Source organism: Diceros bicornis, chromosome 2 (assembly GCF_020826845.1).
Source record: "Diceros bicornis minor isolate mBicDic1 chromosome 2, mDicBic1.mat.cur, whole genome shotgun sequence".
Classification (NCBI taxonomy): Eukaryota; Metazoa; Chordata; class Mammalia; order Perissodactyla; family Rhinocerotidae; genus Diceros; species Diceros bicornis.
This window is the reverse complement of record NC_080741.1, coordinates 23,065,934-23,089,876: the sequence shown is the minus strand read 5'-3', so window position 1 is coordinate 23,089,876 and position 23,943 is coordinate 23,065,934. Positions and strand designations below refer to the sequence as shown.

The 23,943-nt window shown below is 41.1% G+C and overlaps 1 protein-coding gene across 2 annotated transcripts in view; it reads right to left on the bottom strand.

Annotated features, from left to right (window-relative positions):
- Nucleotides 1-23,943, bottom strand: part of PLCL2 (phospholipase C like 2) — a 257,610-nt gene that overhangs the window by 175,203 nt on the left and 58,464 nt on the right. The window contains exon 1 of one of the 2 annotated variants that reach the window (XM_058553666.1): nucleotides 14-69. The exons of the other annotated variant lie outside the window; for it this stretch is intronic. The gene's annotated coding sequence lies outside the window, so the exon portion shown is untranslated. Of the gene's footprint in view, nucleotides 1-13; nucleotides 70-23,943 lie in introns of those variants that run through there. 2 annotated transcript variants of the gene reach the window in all.

Sequence of the window (23,943 nt, the reverse complement as noted above, 5' to 3'; positions counted from 1 at the left end):
GGCCAGTGCCCACCTCGGGCTCAGGGCGAGGGGAAGCGGCGGGCGCCCCGACGTCCTCTGGCCTCGCGGCCCCGGGCGGACGGGAGGGGAAGCCGGGGTCTCCCAGGACCCCAACTCCCCAGAGGGCCGTCGCGTGCCGGGCCCCGCCACGTCCCCGCAGGGTCCCTGCTGAGGCCTGCGGCGCCGGGAGGAAGCGCGCGGCGGGCACGGGGGGCCGAGCCGTGACAGTCGCCGTGCGGCCCGGGGCGGCTCCTGAAGGGGGCAGCCCAGACCCACCACCCCCGGCCGCGGCTGTCTCCTCCCGGGCTCGGCGCTGCCCCCTACAGGCCGCGAGGACCCTCCCCGGCCGCCCCCTGACCCACCGCGAGCCGCCCGGACCCCTGCTCGAGGTCGCCGCCGTCGCGGCTGCTCTCGCCGAGGCCAGGTCATCGGGCCGCGGAACCTCGCTGCGGAGCGGACGGCGACGGGCGGCGGCCGCGGGTCCTGGATATCTGCCAGCCCTCGGAGCTGCGGCAACTGCCAGTCACCCGCCCGGCGCCCCGAGGGGCAACGACCGCGCAGGCCGCGGGGCCCGGAGCGAAGGTCCCGGGGCTCGGCCGCGGCGCCTCCCTCCGACCCCCGGCCCCGTTCGCGGGACTGGTTCCCCTCCCACCCAGCTCGGGGAAAGGCCATTCGGACGTTCCCCTCTGGGCTTCCCCAGTGGGTCAGACCCATTTCACATACAGAAACCAGTTCCGTTCCCTTGGGCTCCTGCACTGTGAATTGATTCAACTGGTTGCAAGGATGCTGGGGCGGGGTGGGGGTGAGGAGCAGTGGACCTCGGGAGAGCCTGTTCTGTGCCCTGAGTCGCCCTACAGGGATTTATCACTGTCGTTCCTCCCTCCTAGAGTCCTTCCTGATCCCGTCGCCAGGGATGCCAGCTGGTCCAGCCTTCTGCGGGCCCCGCCCTAGGTCAAACTCATCTTTGGGGGCAGGATACTACTTGGCTCCCTACGGCCGGTCCCTCCTCTCTCTGGTCCTCCCCCTCCACCCAACGCTTCAGGTAGAGTGACCGGCTTCAAAATCAACCCTGATCCTATCCCTCCCTCGCGCAGATACTTCCCCCGGATCCCCATCCGTAGAGCCAGACAGGGCCCAAACTCCGCAGCCTGGTACCCGAAGCCCCACCCAGCCTGGCCCCACCCACCTCTCCATCCCGGGCTCCCCAGCTCCAGCCTGCAGCCCTTCTCCAGCATCCCAGCTCTTCACCAACTAGTGCGTTTCCTTATCCGGGAATGCGCTTCCCGCAAGGCGCGAAGGAGAAACTGATAGTCCGCTGGGGGATGAATTTAAAGACCTTGCTTTCATTAGCATGATGTTGTAGCAAACTGCCAAGTAACCTCTGAGGAAACGGACTTCACATACATATACATACCCGCCCTTGCCTCTGAAGCAACTTCAAATACCTCCATGTTGTTCTTGGGGGCGTTTTAATTCTTCTGATCTTCTAGATTCATGTTTTTGTAACCCATTAGACAAGCTTTTATCCATCTCTTGCCAACCTGGGCCTACACACTAACAGAAATATTTTCACATCGAGGGACAACAATGTTTTAATATTTTATTCAGTCCCATCCCTTTTCTTTCTTTCTTTCTTTTTTTTTTTTTTTTACTAGTTTTGGTTCAAAAATTTTTTTCCGTCTTGTGATAGTTTTGCAGAAAAATATATTCAAATAATTCAAATCAGGTTCTTAATCTGCCTTATGGAATTTATAGTTGGAGTAGCCTGTGAGTATTCTGTGGGGGAGGAAAGGAAGAATTCTGGGCCTTTATTCTTAAAGTTCTATAATTTTAAGATTTTGAATAAATGCCTGGAGGTTTCTCTGCCTTTTCTCGCATTTAGCAATCACTGGTAAAATGCTGTGATGCTCATATATCCTCCAACTCCTACCGTGACTTTTCCGGGGTGAGTAGGGATATATAGAGATTTAAACCTCCAGGATGCTTTTTATAAAACCACCATCCAATTCACCTAATGCTCTCCAAAATGAGCACCTATCCATCTCACTCTGGACTCCCAACAGGTCAAACCAGGGAGACTTCATTGAAATAAACTTGGCATTTAAATTAAAACGTTTCCCAGAGCATCTTGGCAGACCTGTAACTAAGGATGCCAGAAGCCCGAGGTCTGTGCCAGGTTCCTTTTTATCCCCAAAAGTACTTGTCTCCCACAAGCCACTGGTCACACGCCTGCTGATGTTACAGCTGTACTTCTTCATCACACAAACGGCCAGACTGTAGGTACCATTTCTCCTATATGGTGATGGGAAGCAGCATGTTCTCTGACATGTGCAATTCTCAGCTCCCAAAAGGCTTTTCAATAGCTAAACTCAGATTTTTTTCATCGCAAACAGCATAGTAAGCAATTGTTTCTCCTCCTTCCTGCTTGTCTCTCTGCAGTTACTAAGTGATTGCTTTCCATTTCTCCTATTCTGTGAGCAATGTTATTGAAGAAATTGTAAATATTTTGCCAAAATTCTTGCTGAAGTGTTTTCATGGCATTGTAAAATTCATAGAAGTTAGAGTTAGAAAAAGAGCCAAAATCTCGTAGTCATTCCTCAGCAAATACTGTCTAATGGTTTCTTCAGACTCATTTTCAGAGCAGAGCAATAGAGATAGAAAAGACATTAATAAAATTCTCATTCTGGATAACTCCATGGTGCTTATACCAATTTATTATATCAATATACTAAAGGTTAGCTGCTGATGAATAATTTGTTCATAATCTTTAAAGTCAATAGATATCTTTAAAATCTTATTATCTTGTCATGCCAGCAATACATAGCTTTATCTCTTTTAAGTTGTCTTCATATTTCAATCCATGTCAGCTTTTAAGCATTGTCGTCACCCTTTACCAAACTGTCTTTCATTTATTTGTATCTTTAATTCAATGCCTAGAACATGAGCTATTCAAGCTCCCTGGTCCATAATAACCTTCCTTCGGCCTCCCAAAATAACACTGACGCTGTTTACTGACTTCTTGCCGTCATTTATACCCTCGTAGGTTATGAATTCCTATCTAGTTTCCAGTTCGCAGGCTCTAACATTACAACTCTCTAAATTTTTCTGACTCACTGAGCATTTGGCCTTCAGATTATTTTTCCCTCAGTGTATTATGACAATTTTTATTTCCCAAATCTAAATTTCATTTTATTTCCTGTATTTCTCTAAGGATATGGTTCAACCTCTGAGCCTTCATATTCGACTGCTCCCCATATACTTAATGTGAGAGCTAACTAGAGCAGAAAGTAGACCAAAATGCTTTAAGGAAATACCAGATTATATCAATGTACTGGTCCACACGGGCTACCCATTTGTTTCCTGAGTTAATCTCAGATGTTGATTTTAATCTATAATGCTCCTAAGGCTTGGATTATGTTTATTTTATCATAATCCTCAACAAGAAATATGTAGTGATTGCCTTTCTTCCTGGGCACCAATGAGGCAAGTGAGACCTGCCAAAAGCTTTCATTTTCATATGCTTCCTCTCCTCTGACACTAAAGATCTTTCACCCATTTTCCTTGGAACCATCTTCTACAAGTGTATGTGGCTGCCAAAAAGCTAGGCACTCAGGGAATTACATCGACGCTTTCCAGTCACTGAGAAACCACTGCATGAATTCATTAACTTGTTCTCAGTGACTACTGAGTTAGGTAGCAGTTTAAGGGAATCTATTAATTAGCAGGAGTTCGATAAGATTATTCTATCAGAAAAAGTAACAATATGATTTGCTCTAAAAATTACTGTTATCACACTACTTTTATAAACTCTCATGTATTTGATTGTATTTCTACTATTACTTTATTACAAGAGTTCTTGCATACTCGAATGCCTCTAGGAGCCAGGTAGGTAATGTAATGAGTAAAGCTGGAAGGATTCGTTTCATAATAGTATCATAATTTATAGTTTTTCAACAGTGATATATTTGCATATCAAATGCAGAGGAATACTCTTTCTGATTCATCTTTGGTTTTCCAATTTTGAAAAAGCCTTAGATATAAGAAATATTTCTCTTTCCTCTTGACTCTAAGAAAGACAGTGTGAACATAATGATAAATAGCAATTGACACTTAGCCAAGTGGGGGACATCAAATGGAGTGGTAGGGACTCAGATAAGCTGGTGAGGACTCTTACTGCAGCCATGAGGGAATCCTGGCTTGATGCTGCCTGGATCATCTTCTTTTTCCAGAGACGCCAAAAATCTGGACTAGGAAACTTGCTATTGTGCTAGTTAATTCTCTTAAGGGAAGGACACCCACAAAATGAGGTCTCCACATATAGTTCTTTATCAGGTCTACAGAGAGGCCTATTTTTTCCTATCCTACCTCCTAACTGCATGATAAGCAAAGTATAGCAAATGCCCTCCAAATTTTGCATTTATTTGGGTCTCATCAATCTGATTTTCAAGGACACATTTATTTCAGTGAGTTTAAGAAGTCTGATGATGGGGCTGGGCCGGTGGTGTAGTATGGGTTCGTGTGCTCCACTTTGGTGGCCCGGGGTTCACAGATTCGGATTCTGGTTGTGGACCAACACACTGCTTGTCAAGCCATGCTGTGGCAGGTGTCCCACATATAAAGTGGAGGAAGATGGGCACAGATGTTAGCCCAGGGACAATCTTCCTCAGCAAAAAGAGGAGGATTGGCAATGGATGTTAGCTCAGGGCTAATCTTCCTCACACACACACACAAAAAAAAACAAGAAGAAGAAGTCATATGACCCTATCATTTTACACATCCCAATGTGTGATGTATGGCTCCTAAACTGCTTCCCTTATCTACCACTGCCTCACCCCCAGAACTATTTCATCTCTGAAATCTGAAACTCAAAAACCCATTGTCTAACCAAAAACCCTGCCCTCTCATCAGTCCCGTTCCCTTACTTCCCCCAAACCCACCTGCCAGCCTTAGCAAGACCTATACTTCCTCCACCCCACTCCACTCTCTCAGTCCATCAGCTCTCCTGTCTGTACATTTTTTCCCTACCCAGCCAGTCAGGACCAAGGCTTTCCACCGTATTCTCACCGGCATCCTAGACCCTTCATTGCCCTTCAGTTGTTTCCACCTTGCCAATCTACTGCTTTGCATAAATCCAACCATGACTTTCTCCATACGTGCCCCCAGGCTGCCACTCGGCTGGAGAAAAAAAGTCATATAGCCATGCTGACTAGAGAAGTGTATGATTTTTGTGTTCAGCGGGGCCTTTGGTGCTCTTAGGCAATATTTTACCCTTTGCTAATTGGCACCAATTTCCATTCTCCAAATCGTTCCTCTCCAAATCCCAACTGACCCACTGCCCCTCCATCTCAGCAGTAGTCTTACAATTCTTCTTCACACAGCCAATAAAATACATCAGGGAATAAGCAGCTTTGACTTTCCCTCCATCCCATTTATCCTTACCTAGCCCATGAATCCAGCATCTTAGGCTAACTCCAAATCAGAAACCATCTATGAGTGTCTTCTAGGATTATTGGACTCTTCTATTCTGATGTGATTGTTCTTTTGTGGGGGACCAAAGGGTTTTGTAACCCTCCTTTGGTTAGAAGATGGAGTGGGGTCTTCCCTGAAGAAGTGGCCAGTCTCAATGTCAATCATACAAGGAAAAGAATCAAGGATTTGGAAGGCAGCCTAGACCAAAGAAAGAGGAAACGCTTTCCTCCTTCTGGGCCACCTTCTCTTGGGCCTGGTGTCTCCGGTCTTCATGGGTGCTCCAGTGCCATGAGAAGGAGAATAGGGCCTCCAGGAGCCAGGAGGGGACGGGGCTGCCTTTATCAGAAACCCCACAAGGCTGGACCTGTGTGCTCTGAGGAGAGGGACGTTGTGTTGCCAGTTTACAGTTGCTCCTTGTGGTGTGATTCTCCCAAGCCATTAGTAAAGAGGCGTTAGGTATTATAGCTCCTCTCAGCTGTACCATTGTGGATAAAGGGATGGATGGTCTGTGAAAGAGGAGCCTTTTCCCAAACCCCCAAAGCCAGTGTGATGGCTGCAGCAGCCATTAGTGAGCTTCCAGAGGGAAAAGTGAATCCTTGAGGTGAAGAGGCAAGTGGTGCCCCTGGCAGCTTCTCTCTCCGTTGCAAATCTGGCAGAACTGGGGCTGTTCTTCTGCCTCTCCTGCCTTGCTTATTCACATCTCTTTATCCATTTCTCTCTCCATCAGCTGCTTTCCTTTCACATATAAATATATTCTGGACACACCTTCCTAAAAATTTTTCAGTTACCAGCCTATTGTAACTGTTTTCCTTCCTCTTCTACTGAAACTGCCCTCCCAAAGGACATAGTTGACATCCTAATTAACAAACCCAATGGCTACTTTTTATTCCTTATCTTTTTAGACCTTTATGGAACATTTAATATGGCTAACTCTCCTTATATCATTGGAACTCTGTCTTCCCCTGCTGAGATTCTTGTCCTGGTTGTGCCACAGGAATCGCAAACTCAACACACCTTAAGTCCGAGTCACTGAATCTGTATTCTATACATCTATTCTCCTGTACTCCATATTTCTTTTTGTGGTACTCTACCCACACAGTAGCCTTACTGAAGAACTCAGCCTCGACTCCCTGCACCCCGTTTTCTGTTAAGGCCTAGTTAGCCATGTAAATCAACCTAGAAATGTCTCTCACACGCACTCCCTCCAGAGTGGCCTGGTTTACTGTCTCATCACACTTGGCTTGGACTATTGCAGTAGCCTCCTAACCCCGGCTGACTCTAATCCCTCCCAGCTTCAATCTATTTCTCAAACCACCACCAGAATTATCCTGGGGATCACTTCTCAATCTAAAGGTCTCCAACAGTTCCACTTCAAGACAAACTTCATTCTCCTTAGCAGGCACAAACAGCTTATCATAACCTGGCCCCCAGCTTCCCGTCTAGCATCATCTCCTACCCAGATACATTCCCTATATGCTAGTCACACTGACCTACTTCCCCGAAAGGCTGTGCATTCTCACCCTCTGTGCGTTTGCTAGGTTTAGAATTCCTATTTCTCTCTCTCCATTGGAAGAACTTAAAGGCATCCTTCAAGAAAACTCAAATGTTTCCCCCTTTGTTGAGATGTTCCTGACTCCAGAAGACATAGTAAGTTGCTCCTCTAGGCTCTTAAAGCACTGCTACATACCTCTGTTACAGCTCTCATTGTACTGTATTGTAATTATTTATGAGTCTTTTCTCCTTCTGAGTTTGAGCTCAACAGAGTACAGCTTACAAGTCTCTGCCCCATACTAATGGAGCTCACCGGACATTGACAGTACCTAGGATTCACCTTCAAACTCTCTGCACCAGCCCAGGACCTAACATACAATAGATGCTCAATAAATCTGTTGATTTTAATAGGCTTTTTCAGAAATTTATCTTTGTCCCTCAATGCTTATAAAATCCTTTATTTCATAAAGCCTCTTTCTTTGGGTATGCTGAGTATATTTTATTCTATGCCTTCCAAATTTTCTTCCTGTTTTCCCTTATTATCTGATACAAATAAATTCATTCATGTAGCTAGCATCTGTTGAGTATATACGTACTTTGCGTAAAGGACTGTATTTGATGCTATGGAGGAAGATGACTGGGAGTTTGGAGTAGGAGGGAGATTTATTTTCCATTATGTATGCAGTACAGTTCCAATTTTAAAAATAGTTGAAAATAATAAATTAAAGGAGTAGTCCCAGCCCTGCCATGGGTCACTAAAAATTCTGACCTAGCTCTGAGAGATAGGATGTAGCAAAACCTGACCAGCCCAAAAACATTACCCCTCCACCTTGGCTCGATGCCCAACTCCTTTCTTAATTAGTTAGAAATTCCCACCAGTAGCAGTACACAACACAAGAGAGGACAAAAGTCTCCAGAAGGCTGCTGCTAAGATGTACAAATTACCTGGCAAAAGGCAGCTTCCCTAGACAGCTCCCACTTCTGCACATTAGCAAAAAATTAGCCAAATGTCACCTTGTGCTTTTTGGCAGAGACATATGGAGGCCATGTAAGAGAGAAAAGACAGGTTAATCTTGTTACCCAGAAGATGGAGGACAAGGCTCAGGACACTAGCCACCCCCGTACCCAACCCTCCACCCCCATCCCTGAACCTAACCACCTCCCAAAAAAACAAACAAATAAGCAAAACATAGAGAGGGGACTTCGGGCAAGTGAAAATGGATTGGGAGCCATGTGTTGTGGTTTTATAATCTGGCTCAATGGCTGCCTGGGTACAGAGTAACACCTAAGAGGGGGCTTGGGAAGGGAGCCAGACTTGAGTGAAACTAGGCTGCCTTGAAGGAAGTGATGGAGCTGGCTTGCTGAACAGGGGTCAGAGGTCATTCTGGGGAAGCCAGAGAGCACAAACTAAGACACATCCAAGTTCCTCACCTTGTCAACAGTTCCTTTGCAAACACTGCTTGCATTATTAAACCTTAGTTAAGACACATTGTGGAGGGAGCCTTAAATGATCTTTTAAAATCATGTGATCATACAGAGGATCTTGAGCTCAACTGGGACTAGTACAAGAACAAGAGGAAGTGGATAAGCTGTGGCCACAGGAATTTTAGGCCCCAAAGAGAGGAAATCTTCCTTAGATTGCCATCAGGCACTGGTTTGCGTTAGCCAGGGTGCCTTGGAATTTCCTTTTCACAAGAACCTTAAGAATAGGGTAGGCAATTAACTACCAGGACTGGGCCACTCCAGCCTGAAGGCAAAAGGTCATAATGAATGACTCCTTTGACCTGCTGATTCTGGGTGTTTAATCACAGAATTAGACAGGTTTTTTTTAAAGTCAAGTTAGATATTGGATTTTTGGTTTGGTTCGTTGGTTGGTTGTTGTTTTTTTTTTCCGGTTCTCAGTAGTCTTGTTTTCAACGGAATCACTATTTGGTGTGATGTAATGAAATGTTTCAGCCCTCTTCCAATCACATGTATTTCTGACTGGATTGTCCATTTCTCTATCCTTTACTGTCTTGAATTCGAATACTTTTGTAATCACATATTCCCATAGTCTGAGTTCAAGTGTTTCATATAATTGGTCCATTTTTCCTACCTTCTAAATTACGTTCCCTGGCTTCTCTTTGTCACTGAGCCAAAGATCCCAGGACATTCTCTCCTCTGGGTAGAGTCTCCACTTGGTGAATTATAAAATGGCCCTTTTCCTAACATAGTAATTTCTTTGATGCTGAGGACTTGCTGTGTTTGTAACAGTTAGGGGCAATTAAAGTGTCTAATGGAGTGCAATGTTAATGCCATTAGAGTATGTGGAGTAATTTTAAATCACCCTCAATCTCCAGTTCTGACAATGGGTACCTTGGTTTTTAACTCTGTGTTGTGTCCAAAATAAAATTTTTTTGTCACCATGTTCTCTGGTGTCAAACTCAGCCTTATTGCCTCCATAAACACTTTGCACATTGAACCATCTCTATGTTCTTTAATCCATCTGTCTCCCTACAAAGACTGTATTAGTCTACACTGACATTTCAGCCATAAAAATGATCCCAACCATCCCCGCTCTTCCTCTCTTTTCCTTTTAAACACACAGCTTAAATCTTAAGTCTTTCATAAGCCCTTTTCTCTGCAGTGGTGTGTAAACACTTCATTCCAACAGTCTACTGTTCTCACTCTTACTTGTAGGGAGATTCAAACCTTCTGTCTAATTTGGGATGTTAGGCAGCATCCCTGCTGTGTGACTCAGCCCCCAGACCTGAGATGCTCTGGCTGGGAGCTCTGATCAGAACTGTCACCATTTGGTCTCTGCTTGACATAAGACAAATTCTTTAAACCTTGGGGATTTCATTTTCCTCCTTGGTCACACAGGGGTGAAAACGCTAACCTGCCTCCTGGGGTGGATGCAGACCAACATTTGCAAGCATTAAAGAATGGTATGAATGCTGATTGAAAAAGCAGCAATTGGAGCTCACAAATAATTTCCCCAAAAGGTCAGTTAGACCCACAAGATTTCTCTGGTACACACAGGAAGTCTCAGCCTCATCTATATTTAATGTACTTCCCTTCTCACTGATCCCCATAAAGGTGAGTTTGGGGTACAATAAATATTTCACAGTAAAAATTTCCATGCCCCAAATTCCAGGGCCCCCGTCAGCAGCCTCCTTATTTTCATTTTGAATATAATGTCTGCTCAATCACAGAATATGGATATTTGTTGGAACATCCAGACTACATTCCCTTGGTAGTGTTACTGACAACTGATTCTTGTACATTATGTTGACTTGGGGACTGTATGACTGCCCACTAGCTCACCCATCAGCACACAGTGTGTTATAATAACTTTTTAGTCTCTCTGATGCATGTCACAAGCTAATAACTCTGAAGAGAAAGAAACGTAAAACAACGAGAGGACAGAAATTATGTCCTAAATAGTGATCTCATCAAGGAGAAAGAGAGAAACTAGCCCAGCAGCCAGAGACTGTAATGGGGAAAACCATTCATCAATCCAGAAAGGCGGATGAGTAATGAGGCTCATGTGTTGGGAATGGGATTATTCCCACGTATCAAAATGAAAGAAAGCATTAGTAGAATTAGGGTGTTCCTGTGCAGCTGGCTAAAGACCCCTACTTGTTTCTGGCGTGAGTGGAGTGGAGGGCAGGAACCAAATCCCTACCGGTTAGTTTCCCTGGGCAAGTCCATATCACTTCAGGCCTCAGGGCAGGGCATGCGGGCATCTTGGGATGAGCAGGACATCTGAGAAGCGGCCTCCCGTCCCTATCCAGGCCCTTCAGGGGTGAGTAAACAGGGGCCCTGGGGTGGGCCTACCCTGAGATTCAAACTTCAAGGATTTATTTCATCAAGCTTGTCACGTCCCTATCCAGGCCCTTCAGGGGTGAGTAAACAGGGGCCCTGGGGTGGGCCTACCCTGAGATTCAAACTTCAAGGATTTATTTCATCAAGCTTGAGACAGACTGAAAAAAAAGGAGATCAATTTGAGGAATGAGAGGAATGAGGCAAAGGGAAGCAAGGTCCATAGACAGTAGAGCCTGCCTATCTCCTTCTGAGCCAATAGCCTCCCTCAGTGAGTGAGAGAGAAAGAGGAAGGCCACAGCGAAACCAGGAAGAAGGGCAGGTTGAACATACGTATTCGCATTTTACAGATGAGGCTACAGAGGCACATCCAAAGTTAGGTAACTTGCCCAGGGCCAAGTCTGGCTCCAAAGTCCATTACTTAACCACTATGCAATTCTAAGGGGGAAAAAAAGCCAGCATGCCGTCTTTGAAAGTCCAGCCCAAGAGGAATGGGTAGCTATGGGGACACATCTATATCTCTGTATTATATTCAGCAGATTGAGACCCAATTCAGTCATCCTAGTTGGCTATTCCTCTGCTAGGGTCACATAGACCTGGAGAATTCCCCCTGTATCCCGTCCTGGGTTCATTGTACAAAGAGACAAAGAACAGCTCACAGTGTTCAACCAGCACTGCCATCTTGGTGTAGCCTTAAGGGTTGACTATGCAGCTCAGTGGAGAATCAGTGAGCACTAATTATGCACCAGGCACTACTTCAAGGGCTTCTCATGCCTCACCTCACTTAGCCCTCACAGAAACTGATCAATAGCTACTGTTATTTTCTCCACTTCTTCTTTACTAAGAAGGCTCAGAAAGGTGAAGCCACTTGCCTGAGGTCAAACCACAGATAAGAGACAAGGCAATCTCAAATTCACATCTTCAGGGATGCTCCAGTGGGTTTTGACCCTGTCCTATTCTGTCCCGGCTCTATTTCCCAGGGTGTATTCAGAGGGTTAAGCTACCTCCTTCACTCTTCAAGAGAAGGGCTGTGTTGGAAGGAAACTGAGTTTTGCACTTCCAGGATGATGGGAATACACAGCGAAGGCAGAGAGAGTGTGACAGAAAGGATTGAAAACCTAAAATTCCAAGTGCGTGGGAGCAAGCCCTGTCCTTTTTGTGTCAAGAGGTTGGGGAGATGAGGATTTGGGAGCTGTGTGGGAAGGAGGGAGGTTAGGGTCACGGCTTACTTTTGCTCCTGCTGCTGCTCCAGGCAAAAGTCCTGGTAGGGCCTGAGCTGAGTCCCATCTGCTGGACACCTGGCCACAAGCTCTTCTGGAAGCAATAAAAGAACCCTTGACACTAAGTGAAGGAGATGTGAGGGGAGAATTCTGAGCAGTGGTTTCACCCTGGGGGTGGGGAAGAGCTAAGCAGAGGACTTCCCCAAAGTTGCCTGGCTGGAAGAGGAGCTCATTTAGATGATGGACTGGCTTATGTAGAAAATCCAGCAAATCATCCCCAATCAGCTTGTGATAAAAAAATGAGTTCAGCAAAGTCACAGAATATAAGGAACAAGCAGGACTGGCTACACAATTTGTGGCAGCCCATTGCAAAATGAAAATATAGGGCCTTTGTTCAGAAATCATTAAGAATTTCAAGACAGTGACAGCAGAGCATTAAACCAAGTACAGGCCCCCTCCGAAAGCAGGACCCTGTGCTACTGCACAGGTTGAAACACCCTTGAAGCCAGTCCTTGATGAAGGCATATTTAGGAGAACCTGGCCAAGTGCAAGAAGAAACTCACAGAAATATGACTAGTTGTAGATCTCAGGACTAAAGGAATATGGCAGAATCTGTGGACATATAGAAGAGAAACTATATAGCTGAAAAATATAAGGAATAAAGTAGAGCTAAAAGACATATGGAACGCATTGAATCACAGGGCAAAGGATTATAAAAATTCTTTCTAGTTATACAAATTAATCATACACTGGGACAGAAAAATGCACTTAATGCGAAAAAATAATAGCATGAAATCTATGAAACCATATTCTCACACCCAACATAACAATACAATTGTAATTAGATAGGGAAAATAGAATTCTACAGAAACAAATCACATGGAAATTAAAATTCAAAATACCATATTAACTTACATAGAGGAAAGCTACAGTAACAAAAATATTTTTTTAAGTGGCAAGCATATAAGTACAACATATCATAATTAATGAGATGCTGGCAGAAGTGTACTAAGAAAAAAATTTATCTCTCTAAATGTATATTAATAATAAAATGAGAATAGAAATATCATAAATTAATTCCGTGCCTAAAGAACTTTAAAACGGGATAATGTGATGAACCAAAACAAGTAGGGAAATAAAAGTACAATAGAAATTTTAAAAATAAAGGAAAGATAATAGAAATAAACCAACAGAACAGTGGTTTGCCTTTTGACAAAATGGACAAAATTGATAAACCATTGGCGCAATGAAAAGGAGAAATTACAAATTAATATAATCAGAGAATAGACAAAATAGCATAGATTTTGTTAAATGTTAAATAGCGTTGTTCTTAGCTATACGTGTAAGCTAATTGATTTAATAATCATGCTTAAATGATTTCTCACAAACGTAATAAAAATATATGCAACAAGAAATAGAAAAACATTATTAATTCATGATATATAAAGAGGAAAATTTAGATATTATGCCTTCAGTAGAGAATTTTCTAAGCTTTTAAAGAATAAATAATCCCTTATACTACTTAAATTGCTCCCAATATATATATTTTTAAATATGGCGTGTTTCCTTTGGGAACTATATTTCTTAAGTAAACTTGTTGACCTTCGTCAGCACGAGAAAATCTCATTAATGAAACAAAGATGGAAAAATCTTAAGCAAAATCTTAACAAGCAAAATGTAATGGATTTTAAAAATTGTCCAATACGGAAAAAGCAGGATTTATTCCAAGAATTTAAAGTTGGTATATTGCAGCAAAATATTTAACACAATTAATCCTTAAAAAATAAGCACAGTGGATTACTGCCTTGATATAATAAAGCATAGATACTTTAATAGTAAAAGCCAGATACAAATGATAGCACAATGTATTCAAGAAGAAAAAAAAATGGTTTATAAATACAGGGAGGAATGAAATTTGAAATTCTGTTTTTGCAAGTTAAGGCAGCTATATCTAGTAACTAGATATAAACAAGGCACAAAAGTATTAAACATAATTAAGAGGAGATCAGAGGAATTAAGAAGAGAGTCAGAAGATTCAATGACATTACTTTATACTGGTAACACATCAGTAGAAAATACAAAAAGAATTCCCATTAAAACAGTGAAAAAAGGTTAATGACGTCAACTCAGAAAAAATTGGTTAAAAAAAAAAACCATTGCAAAACACAGATGGAAAAAATAAAGGAATACATAATAAATAAAGCAGAAATCAGGTATTCAGGAAGCCTAAAATTAGAAAAGATGGCAATATTTTTAAGTTAATGAAAAGATTTAATGCACTATGAAGTCAAATATAATATAATTATATAATATAATATAATATAATATATAATATAATACAAAGAACTCTACAAACTGATGGTGCACACCATTCAGATACATAAAAATGAATAATATCAAATACTATTTTAAAGATATGATTGTACTGGGGCCAGCCCTGTGGCCTAGTGGTTAAGTTTGGTGCGCTCCACTACAGCAGCCCAGGTTCAGTTCCCAGGTGTGGACCTACATCACTTGGTGGTGACCGTGCTGTGGTGGCGACACACACACAAAATAAAGGAAGATTGGCACAGGTGTTAGCTCAGGGCGAATCTTCCTCAGGAAAAAATAAAACAAGATATGATTGTACTAATGTTATATTTCCCATATATTTTAAATTATTAAAATACTTATTAAAAATACAGGGATTATGTATATACAATTAGGAAAAATTAATCTATCCAATTGAAAGTCCAGAAATAAATTCAAGGTATTAAATCAGTGCTGTTCAAAATAAATATAATATGAGCTATATATGTAATTTAAAATTTTCTAATAGCCACATTTTTAAAAGTACAAAGAGACAGGTGAAGTTAATTTTAATAACATTTTATTTAATCCAATATATCAAAAATATCATTTCAACATGTAATCAATATAAAAATTATTAATGATATATTTTACATTCTTATGTTCATATTAATCTTTGAAATCTGGTGTGTATTTTACCCCTACAGCACATATCAATTCAGACCATCCACATTTCATGTGGCTAGTGGCTACTATATTGGACAAGACAACATAAATAATGATAATATTTAACAAATTGTATATATATATATATATATACACACACACACATATATTTTTATATACACATATATATTTATATATACATGTAAATGATACTAAAGAAAAAAAAATGAATACAAGTTTCTTAGTTCTTTCAGGCTGCTATTACAAAATACCACAGATTGGGTGGCTTTTAAGCAACAGAATTTTGTTTCTCACAGTTCTGGAGGCTGGGAAGTCCAAGATCAAGGTATCAGCACGGTCACCTTCTGATGAGAACCCTCTTCCTGATTCATAGCCAGCACTTTCTCACTGTGTCCTCACGTGGTGGAGGGGTCTAGGGAGCTCTGTGAGGTGTCATTTATAAGAGCACTGAGCCCATTCATGAGGGCTCCACCCTCATGATTTAATCACCACCCAAAGACGCTGCCTATTGACACTCTCTCATTGGGTGTCAAGATTCCCACATGTGAATTTTGGGGAGATACAAACATTCAGACCTAAGCAACAAGTATTATCATGGTAGCGTTATTTTAATATCAGTAGGTTGGAAACATCCAAATGGCACTAAGAAGGGGCCAGGCTAAGAAAATAGTGTGAAATCAACAAAATAAAATGTTCTGTAACAAGTCTATAGATACTGTCAGTGCACAAAAAAAATGAGACTGTGAAGTGAACAGAGGCCAAACAAAACAATATGTAATCTTCCTTATAACTACGATAAAAAGCATTTTTGTGCAATGACAAAGAAAATAGCTGAATTGTGAGGAATGCAATATTAATATTGCCATAATAGTATAGTGTGTGACCATATTCAAAGCAGTTTTACGTTAAGCATATTTCGATGGGTGTAAGGTCCCTTTTCTTATAAAGACACTTCTGTTTATGAAGGAAGGAAAGGAAATGCTCTGCTATATTGCAACATGACCACAATAGTTACCAAATTTTGGTTATATAGTGCCATTGCACCACATGTTTGACTTGGGGACATTCAGTTATACTTACTTACATCTCTCTCTCTCTTTTTTTTTTTTTTGGTGAGGAAGATCAGCCCTGAGCTAACATCCATGCTAATCCTCCTCTTTTTGCTGAGGAAGACTGGCTCTGAGCTAACATCTATTGCCAATCCTCCTCTTTTTTTTTTTTCCCCCAAAGCCCCAGTAGGTCGTTGTATGTCATAGTTGCACATCCTTCTAGTTGCTGTATGTGGGGTGCGGCCTCAGCATGGCTGGAGAAGCGGTGCGTCGGTGCGCGCCCAGGATCCGAACCCGGCCTGCCAGTAGCAGAGCATGCACACCTAACCGCTAAGCCACGGGGCGGGCCCCTTACATCTCTCTTTGATGTAATTTAAAATACTGTCAAACTATGTTTTGTCTTTCTCACCTGGGGTTCCAGGAGAGAATTAAGCCCCAATGTCCTAAGACATTCATTCACAGTATGTAACACATTCACTGCCATCTGGAAGTGTATTAGTTATGTACCATCCTTGGGAGAATTGAGAAAATAGTCACTCCAATCATTTTCTGTGTCTGTGCTTCAGAAAAGGAACCCTGGTAAATTTACTAAAAATCACTGAATTGTACACTTAAAATGGGTGAATTTTAGAGTGTATAAATAATACTTTAATAAAGTTGTTTTTTAAAAAATCATTTGTCTATTGAAAGAGCAAGTGGTTTCCTTTGATAGAAAACCAGACATCAAGATCATAGAACAGCATTGTCCAATAGAACATTCTGCAGTGATGGAAATGCTCTACATCTGCACTGTCCAACACAGTAGCCACGGGCCATGTGTAGCTATTCACCGCTTGAAATTTGCCTAGTGTGATGGAGGAGCTGAATTTTTAATTTTATTTAACTTTAATTAAATTTGAATACCCACACGTGGCTAGTGGCTACCATATTGGACAGTGTGGCCACAGTAAATGTAAGGAATGCACCTAAGTAGGCTCACTGAGGAATGAGCTGACCTCCTGGAAACTTTTTCAGGAAAACATTGCCTATAGCAGAGTCTTAGAGACATTTTCACCAAAGGCAAATTCTGTACCCCTGACTCTTCCTCAGAAGGCATAATTCCAACTCAACTCATTCCCACCTCCACCCACCCCTCACCAAGAGCCCATGATAGAGAGTTTAAACCCCAACAAAACTGCTTTATATTTCAGTTTGGGAAACGCTTCCTTCATAGATGAGAAATTGAGATCCAAAAACCTTAATAACTGGGCTGTTTCATTTCTTAGACTCCAGAGGCTCAGTGCCCAAACCCTATGGGCTTTTCAAAGGCTACAGAAAATAGCTCAGATCTAAAATAAATGAATGAATGGCTGAAAAATATGAAAAGGGAAAAACAAAGTCAAAGATAATGTTCATATCAAAATTGTCAAAATCCTCTTAAATTTCAACAGAAAAAAGGTTATCATTACTGGAGATGTATTTAATATAATTAATATGAGGGGTGAGAACTCCACCATTATTATCTAAGGTATTTGGAGGTCTCAAATGACTTAACATAAGAGGCCTCTCAGCTTGTTATTATTATTTTTAGGACACTTTCCACATTTTACTTACATTTTATTACTAACTTTAATCTCAAAGTTACATATCCGTTCACCCATTTGTTTGTGTTGGTTTTATTTAAACTTGAATGCATGGTAAACAAAGACTGTAAACAAGTATTTAACACGTCTGGAACATGTAACACACAAGAGCTGCTTTTACCAGAAATCCAACTCCCCTCTACCTTTTGTTTTATAAATACAGATATCAAAACAACCCTGAGAATATTTCTAACTCCACCAGTGGCCTGCACCTTCACTTCTTCAAAGATTAACATGATCAGTAGCAGTATTCATCGTACCTGCTATTTTTTACAACTTAAACTTCAGATCTTTCACTAAGCAAGGGGGGATTACACAGTAGTCTATCCTTCTTGGGATTCATTTTTGGAAATGCATATTGTCTGACACTTCTTACCATATTTATGTCTTGTAAGCCTGAACATTTTGAGTATTTGGGTTTATGCTTAAATGCTGCCTTGATAAGGGGGAAATCGGGCTTCATTTTTTTCCCTTTGTGTGAAAACATAATAGATGTACATATATTAAATATATTCTTATGACTGTCCAGGTCATGTTTACCAGCTGGGATTCATTTACTTCCTGGGTAAGTGATTTGTGCCATGACTCTTAATCACATCATTAATATGAGTGGAAGGTACGTTGATTTAAGCAAGTTTGAGATACACTAAAATTAATCATTGATATATTTGTCTTTCTGGTGGCTATAAAAAGTCATATTTCCTTTGGATGCCATTATATTTCCTAGGTCTTAAAGTCCAACTTTAATACTATACAAATTTGGCCATTTTCCCAACATTAGTATGCTCCATGCATCCATCATTCCACTAAAATTATTTATTCGATTCATATTTTGTTACAAAAAAAATAGTAGAGGAGCTTCTAAGTATTTAGGAACACATTCTACTTTGTGGCTATTGTCAGAATTTGTCAGCGGAGACTGCTGGACTTGTGGTTGATGGAGCCAGTCCTATGGCCCCATCTCCATGTCAAATGTTCCCCTTGACACATTATTTTGTCACTCCTACAGATTTTTATTAATTATTCAAATCACATACAGTGTTTAATATGTCCTAGGTGCTGTTCTAAGTACTAGATATGTATCAATTCATATAATCCCCAGAACAACCTTGTGAATTAGACAGTATGATTATCATTCTCATTTTATAGATGACAAAATTGAGGCATAGAGAGGTTGAGTAACTTGTCCAAGATACACAGCTAGCAAGTGGCAGAGCCAGGATTTGAACCTGGCTCTAGAGTATGTCCACTTAATCGTTGTGTTATGCTGTCCCCCACCATTCAGTGTATGGGGGTCCTACTAACCTATTCCAGATTCCTAGTGTGACTCTAGGTCTGAGGTCCTGTCTAGGTGTAAGAAAGGCTACAGAGGAGAAGCCTGGAGATGGCAGAGGCACCTGTAAGGTTCTTGTGTCCACAAACCAACAGACTGGTGGGCCTATAGGTTGTGAGGGATTTACTCAATGTCGAGCAATTCCAATGCCCTCTGTGAAGTATCCTTCTCCAGCCTTGGGTCATGAGATGCTGATGAACTGGAGCTCAGCAGCCTCCGTCATCTCACCAACAAACCAGCTGTAGCGCCAGTTACGTCCCTTTGGTAAAGCTCAAACAATTATGCCTTTGCCCTCCAATACTCTTTTTCTCTGTCGAAATACTGCACATTTGGGGACTTTAACAGGATAAAGGTTATCAGAGATGAGATGATATATGAACTTCTGAATAATTCTGCTTATATCAGTGAACAGGCCAGGGCACCATCAGACCCTGGAGCCTTTCCCAAGAAGATTAATGATCATCCGGAATCAAACGGAAACAAACCGAGGCCAAAGAGCAGTAAATCAAGCCCCAAATGAACACACACTCTCAAAAGTTCAGCCTTGGATCTTACATCAAACAGTTGTCAGTGCTTTGGAAAACATAAGAAAACTGGAGGGGGAAGAGTGTTTGACAGCATCGCTTCATGAAAAGGATTTCATTCACATCAGCTTGAATAAAAATAAAAGGCCCACTGTGAACAAGTTGAGTGCAGAAGTATTTATCAAAACTGTTGATAGCCAAGGACCCCTCAATTCTGTGTTCCAAAAAATTCTGTCAAAAATTGAATGGATTCTCATTCCCTAGGGTATATTCCCTGGGAAACCGACTCCAAGATGGAGATGAATGTGTAGAAGGTTTATTAGGAGTATTGTCAGGATCAATACCTGTAAAAAGGTAGAGAAAGAAGCAGGACTGGGCAGAGGGAGATGTTGGGTTGTGCTATAGTCACAATAGAGGCCTCAGCCAGATCCATGGGGAGCTCTGGATATGGAATAGCCCTTCAGAGTTGTCCCAGGTTGGGGCAAACAAGGAGGCCAGGCTTTGTACTCTTCCATTGACCAGTTATTAGATGTGGGCTACCCTGGAAAGAGGGCATGAACTTGGGTGAGGCAGCTCTTTCCAGCCTAGGGCAGTTCTGAAGAGGGTTGAGAGCCATCTGCTAACAGCACTCCCAACAGCTGGGGAAATAGGTCCTTCAGTCCTGAAGGCAGATCTGGGTGATGTATGGCAGCATCCATTACCTTTGTTTAACAAGCATTTGTTGAGCATCAACTATGTGCCAGGCACTAGGCTTGGGTTTGGGGGGACATGACTTTGAAAAAGATATGTATGATTCTATTCCTTGAGGATTTTTCAATGTCCAGAATAAGAAATATTCACTCCATAATGAGGCATATTGAAAACTTTTGACTTAAAAAGCACTAAGAGCCAGTCTGCTTTTGTTTGACATCAAAATGAATTTGTTTTCCCTTTCTCCATTTTGGAGTGGAGCCTCAAGAGTTCCTTTAAAAGGATACTAGTCTATGTCTCTTAAAGCTCATTTGGATGGCTTGACTTTTTATTGGGATCAAAGAATCATGGAATTTTAGACCTAGAAGAGACATTAGAGATCATGTGGTGTAACCTGTCTCCCAAAGGTGGAGACATCCTTTCTACGGCATCTCAGACACATAGTGATTCAGCTTCACTTGCATAACTCCAAAGATAGAGAACTCACTATCCAGACAGGAAGCCCATTCCATTGTTGGATAACTTCAGTTGTTACTAGTGACCTCCGTCCATTAATCCCAGTTCTGCTATCTTGAGCAAAACTAAGTATCAATAGTCCTTGAGGTATCGGAAGACACCCACTCATCAGTCTTCTCTACTCCAGGTTAAATATACCCACTTCCTCTGACTGTATCTCACAGGGTTCTATCTTTTAGGTATCTTCCTAGCCTTTCCCCTGTGCCCATTCCCTTATCGCTGCCTGACTTAATTCAGGCCTTACCCTTACATTGTTTATACCAATAAGCTCTAAACTGCCATCTCAGAATCCATTATATTATAGGCCAGAGTCATCTTTTGAAAATACAAATCTGCTAGTCACTCCCCCCCACCCCCCACCCCCCACCCCCACACACTACAATCTGTTTGAATCCAAGATCTCAATCTCTAACACGGCACGAAGGCCCCTCAAGATGAGCTCTTACCTATGGGTTGGGCCTCAACTCCCACCACCTCCAATGTGTACCCTATGATCAAAACATCCTCTTTTCTTTGTACATGTTCTCGTCTCTTCCTTCTGTGCCTGTTCTCTTTTGTCTATCTAGTGAACTCCTACTAAATCCTCAAAATCCAGTTGAAAAGTCAACCCCCCTGTGAAGGTTAGCCCAAAGAATTTTTTCCCTTCTCTGTGCTTCTACAGAACTGTTCAACTCTCTCTTTTACCATTTATCATATTGTTCAGCAATTATCAGGTGTGAGTATACCTTCCCAATTAGAATGTTAGCCTTTGAGAGCAAGGAATTCTAGTCTATTCTTGGCATGCTATAATTGAGTACATGAGTAAATGAATGAAATGAATAAGTGAATGGATATAAAATACTTTTCAGAACTTTCATCAGCTTAATGATCCCCCTCTAAATTGTTAATATTTCTCTTAACCACCTCAGGGGGTCTTTACCCTTTGAGTGTTTTTGAACCTGAGAACTTTGAACCTCAATTAAGTTTTTGAACCTGAGAACTTAAGTTTACACTTCTCCCTGTAAAGTTCTATCTGTAGATTTCTTGTCTGTCTTAATAAAGCCCAATTTTAATTCTGTTACTTGTTATGTTATCTAGTCCTGTCTCAGTTTTTTACCTTTTGTACCACTTTTATACCAGAAAAGGGATACTTTTATGTCTTCAAATAAATTACTGACAAAATTGGTGACCAGAAATGGGCCAACAACTCACAACTTTCCTCTGCCAGACTGTTTCCAAATGCCAAGACAACAAGTTACATCCCTATGGTGCTGCTATAGAAAGACCAATCATCTCATCTTGGCATCATTGAAAACTAACCAATTCATGCATTCTTTCTTCATGATAGAACAAGTGGGTCTATCATTAAATGTCTGTATTTGCTTTAAAGAGGTTCTAATGTGATTAGGGGTGTAAATTAGTGACAATTTTCTTTATTTTCAAAAAGTATATTTCAAAATCTTAGCTTTATTCTTGAGCCCATACTCAGTTCACATTGGTGACAGGGGTCATATCTTGAACTAATGAATGAAAGAGAAAAAGATAATTCATTAATGTATTATTAGTTCTTCCCTAAGGCCAGAATGTAGCACCTGTCCCACGTTAGCTTTTACAAGCTATGTATTTGGAGGGAAAACATTTTGCCCTTAATATTACTCTAAAAAGATAGGTCTTTGTGTTATTTAGTCCTTCCCTATAAAAAAATGGTATAGTTAGGTTATAGATTAAATCTTGCCCCCTTATGTGATTAGGCTATGTCTCTTACTCTAACATGAAAAACCTTATTCTCTTTTAGCAGCTTAAAAGTGAGGTTCCTCTGAAAAGATTCTGATCGTTCTTTCCATTGTTAAGTGTATGCCAGGATCACTATACCAAAGTCCGGGAGTGTCAAATGGGAAAACAAGGTTCATCTGTAAGATCTAAGAGTTAGAAGGGAAAAAAATAGATGATTTGTGCTCACTTTTCCAACTCCTGTGCTGAAACCACAGTTGATGTTCAGTAAAAAGTGGCTAACTGAGGAATTAAAATAGCATGGCACTACTGGCTTAAAATATGGAATCTCAACCCAATCCTGTGCCTTTTAAAAAATTCCTTGACTCATTCATAATGAGAACCAAAAATGCTATACTAAATGGGAGAAATCTGGGAATGAGGATAAAGAATACACAGAGGAATGAAATTTAAAAACTTCCAAATCTCATTGGAATGTACAAATTAAAAGACATGACATTCATCCCCATCATGGACCTTGTGAATATTTTTCATTGACCTTTTCATCGTGATAGACTTTTAAAATCCACAAAGAAAGTTGAAAGATCAACACACCATCTAATATACCTTCATGCATATTCTAACTTTAAGTGAGTCAATCTAACGTTGTTTTCTACTTGCTAAAGAATCTTGTTTACCTAGTCTAAGATTATTGCAACCCTCAGCCCCCAGTAGTCATTTCCACCCAGCTGAAAAATGAGATTCAAGTATTGTTCACCGAATTAGAACTTAGTGCTAAATTCAGAAGACGCAGTTAATCCAGTTGTTCAAATTATACTCAAGTTTTTCCAAATAAGCCAGTTAAGAATCTGAGGATGAGGCAGCAACTCATCGCCTGACTGAAAAAACTAGTGATGTCCCTTCGGAAGTAAAACATTCATAAAGTCCACAGCACAGCATTACTCATTCCCCACTTCTGACTCATGCACATTTTCAGAAATAATCCTTCTTTAAATGTTGCTGCAATGGGAAATATGAAGAGCAAAGTTGTTTTGGCACAACTTCACTCTTGTTTTCTTGAGTTATGAACTGTGTTTAGTTTCACGCTTTTGATCTGGTGCATTCTAGATGATATATTTGCACACACGACATCTCTATATACATTAGAAATAGACCTGCTACAACAGCTCCTATGACTTAAAAATTCTCTATACAGGCTACTCACAGAAATTTCTTTTATAGTAATCTATTACTTTCCACCATGAAAATACTTAACGTCCTCAAAGTAAAATAAATTTCATATAATATATATTATAATACCCTTTATTTGAGAATATGACATTGCAGTTATGCATAAGGAAAAGTTGATGAGAAGTAAATGTTTACATACAGTTAATTTTACTTTTGTAAATAAAAAGGGAAATGGACTTATAAATGTTAGTACTTTCAGGACATATTTTCCCAACAATAGTAAAGACAGAAAACTGTTTCTGTCAGTCTAGCTCAAGGGTATTCATTTCTGGGAAACGTTTCTAAACCACTGTGGTCTGCCACAATTGC